We start from the raw sequence: 4,134 nt of genomic DNA, 5'->3' as shown, positions 1-4,134 counted from the left end.
AAACTGCACTCAGGGTCGTGTCGCCAGGGTCAGATGGTTATGTGGTGTATTGTGATGCTTCTGGCATTGGGCTAGGGTGCGTGTTGATGCAGCGCGGAAGGGTCATTGCTTATGCTTCGAGGCAGCTGCGGAAACATGAAAAGAACTACCCAACTCATGACCTTGAATTGGCTGCGGTCATTCATGCGTTGAAGATATGGAGACACTATTTGTATGGTGTGCACGTTGATATCTACACAGATCACAAAAGTTTTCAGTACATTTTTAAACAGAGGGAGTTGAATCTACGGTAGAGGCGGTGGTTAGAACTATTGAAAGACTACGATGGGAATATTCTATACCACCCCGGAAAAGCGAACGTAGTAGCCGATGCCCTTAGCCGCCGATCAATGGGCAGCCTATGTGAAGTCCCTCCGGAGAGGAAAGAAATGATCCATGAGCTTCACCAATTAGCTAATCTTGGGGTACGCATAAGTGATTCAGGAAAGGCAGAGATTAGTATCAATGATTCCACGGTTTCATCCCTGAATGTGGAAGTAAAGGAGCGTCGGTATGAGGATCCTCAACTGAGGCAGCATAGGGACACACTTCATGAAAAAGAGAGATCTCCATTTAAAACATCGATGGATAAAACTCTTAGATATCAAGACAGGCTGTGTGTTCCGGATGTTGCATGATTGCGCCAACGGATTCTGGAAGAAGCCCATTATTCCCGGTATTCCATCCATCCAGGCGCAACAAAGATGTATCACAACCTTAAACTGATATATTGGTGGGATGGAATGAAGAGAGATATAGCAGAATTTGTAGCACAGTGTCCAAATTGCCAACAAGTAAAAGCCGAACATCAGAAGCCAGGAGGATTATTACAGGCAATGGAGATTCCTACGTGGAAATGGGAAGTGATTAACATGGATTTTATTGTAGCGTTACCCCGTTCCCAAGGCAAATATGATTCCATATGGGTAATTGTTGACAGATTAACAAAAGCAGCTCATTTTCTTCCAGTCAAAACTACGTATTCAGTGGAAGATTATGCCAGGTTGTATCTAAAGGAAATCGTGCGACTTCATGGTATTCCGTTAGCCATTATTACAGACAGGGGGGCACAGTTCACAGCTAAGTTCTGGAAGTCTTTTATTATATCCGAATATAAGTAGTTTCCTTTTATATATAAGGAATAAGTACAAGTTTGTGAAAGAAGTGTAAAAGAAAAGTTGTTTTATAAGTTATTTATTTTATACTCATGCACCGGGGCTCGGGTTGACTCGTATTGGTGCGTTTCAGTCTTATTCGAAACATTATATTACGTGTAGGTTGTTTATACGTTTATAAGGGAGATTTTTTATTTTTTATGAGTATATCTTTTCCGTAAAAATCCATTTATTTGGGCCTGCTTTGGGCCAAAACAGTGTTTCGTCTTAAAAATCCTTCATTTATCTCTATTTTCCATAAACAAGTATTTATGACTTGGTTAAAAATCTGGTTTTTTGTTTAAGTTTAAAACTGGTCCAATGTTTTGTCAAAGATTTGCCACTTATCAATGAAGCTATAGGTTAGAGCCAATTGCATTAAATCTGTCTATTGAAAGCTGTTTTTGGGAAATTCAGTTTGGAGTAGGAATTAAGTTAATCAACTTATTTTTGTGAAATACCTTTATTATATAAAAATGTGATTGTCGTTTAAACTTAGAAAAAACCAATAGTGACTTATTTTAAAGCAGTTTTGAGAGGTCTCATTTTTTTACTTAGTCGTAAAAAAAAGCATTATGTTTGAGTCCTTGGTTTTGAAAATCGCATACGGGGACCTAAAGTCGACTAAACGGCATAAGAACCGTTGTCCTAATATGTCTAGTTTCAATCATAAGGTCTCCACTATATTATGAGTTTGAATACAAGTTTTTTTATCAAATTAAACAAGTAGTGAGTGAATATGAAGAGGCTAAGTTAGACTAGGGGCGTACCAAGCCCCTAGGTGGACATTTTCACCCATGGCCGAGCCTTCTGCGCGCCTTGCTATTTTCTTTGTCTTCTCGGACTCGATTTGAAATAATATTCACATTTGGACCTTAGGCCCAATGGGTGAATTAGACCCGAACGGCCACGTACGAGGAGGAGGGGGAAGGAAGGGAAAAAAAACATTGGTTAGTTTATAATCGTTGAACTTATCACTAAGGTAAATGACTAAAGTTATAAACATACACACATATATATAAGATAAAGTATACACATATACACACATATATATAAGGTAATCACACTTGATCCATACTTACCCCTTTGCCTATACAAATGGAGCTCAAATTATCCTAAGACAGAATGGCATGGGGACTAGGTCTTAATCCCGTATTCCCGATGTCGCACAAGTTCCAAGAGGTCTCAAAGGACCCCAGGCATGGCTAACACTGGGGAGATTAAGACAGCCTCGAATTACTACACTTGGTCCTAGATCTATTTGAATCTCATTAGAAGGGACAGAGAGAGTACAGAACCAGGAGATCACTTAAATATACAAGTAATCATGCTGAGGGTTGGTACAGTTTTCACATAGATACAGGGAAGAGTAAGCAATCACAGGAGACAATATACCACCAAGAATGAATTTGAGAGCCTTGATCCCTTCCCAAACTCAAGCCAACAACTCACAGAAATAAAACAACAAGTTTTCACTCACCAAAACAGAAAATAAGCAAATTTTTAAGTAAAAAAAACTTTGCTTAAACCTCGAAATTATATCAAGTTAAAAGCTTTATATTTTTACTGATTTTTCAAGAAGCAAAACTTCTCTTTTTTTTTTAAACGAAAATATGGGGTTCTATTTATAGAACCCCAGGAACAACACTCAATACCCTCACCACCGATATGGTACATCAAAATTTTTACGAGTTTTAACTCAATATTTACAAAGCAATGGGTCAGATTTGAAGAAACAACAATCAATGGCTAGATTTCGATCTCTACAACTGTAAAGCAAAGAAATTAAAAGAAATATTGGATAGTACCTTTAAGGGTCTGTTTGGATGAAAAAGTTGACAAATATTAAAGAAAAGGACGAGCCATTTAATGGACTTGTCCATTCTTCCTCTTCATCACCACCACAACGTCACAATGATGACGCTACAAACGGCAATGGGACTGCGTAGAGGGGTGGGGGGAGGGGAAGGCTGAGACAGGCCCGTGGTGGAGTAGGGCGGCTAGGGTTTCACCCTATCCCCCTCTCCATTTTTGCAATATAACCCTTCCCCTGTTCTTTTGTTATTATGAGAGAGTATTATGTATTGTTGGGCTGGGTCTGGCCCCTTTGTGGGCTAGACCTGACCTCTCTTTTTTTAATTTTTTTTGAAATGTTTTGCATATCATGGGCGTATATGAGCGTATATCTAATGAATATATACTCGTAAGGGTAGAATAGGAATTTTAGCAAATAGGTCGTTGTTTAAGGCACACAGTCATACAAAGAAATAATTAAAATGAGATCTATTGAAGACGTAATAAAATTAACAAAGCGTTTTAAACTCATTCTGCAGAAATAGCCTCAAATTGACCCTCAATGAAATGAGGATTTCAATTATGGCCAACCTTTGGAATCAAATTGCAGAAATACTATTGCTATTGACCATTTGCAGATATAGCCTTATTTTGGTAATTAATTTAACAAATTAAAACTAATTTGCATAAATGTCCCTAATTAATTTGCCTATGATTCGGACATTTCAATTAAGGCCTTTAAAGTATATCATCTGCAAAATTGACGCCACCTATATTGAACCTTGAGTTGGTTAATTATGAGATGGTCGTTTATGCAAGAATAATAATAATGATACTAGAAACATAAATTTACAACAATTTTGCCAAAATGGCACAAACATGCACATATAGCCATAATTCAAATCTTGAGGGGTAAAATTGTAAAATCTCTTATTATTCAAATTCCTTGGATATTAAAATAAAATAAAATTCCCTTTATCTAATTTTCCTGAATTAAATGAACAATTGTTTAAAATTGCTCTGTTGTTGATAAATTGTAAAATACTGTAAAAATATTTTAAAATGCTGATAATTTTCTGAATGATTAATAGAGCCTTGAAGGTTCCCCTATTAATTAAAATGATGACATGAATAATTGTTTAAAATT

The sequence above is a fragment of the Lycium barbarum genome, chromosome 6, assembly GCF_019175385.1.
Source record: "Lycium barbarum isolate Lr01 chromosome 6, ASM1917538v2, whole genome shotgun sequence".
Classification (NCBI taxonomy): Eukaryota; Viridiplantae; Streptophyta; class Magnoliopsida; order Solanales; family Solanaceae; genus Lycium; species Lycium barbarum.
Note: the sequence above shows the minus strand (reverse complement) of the source record.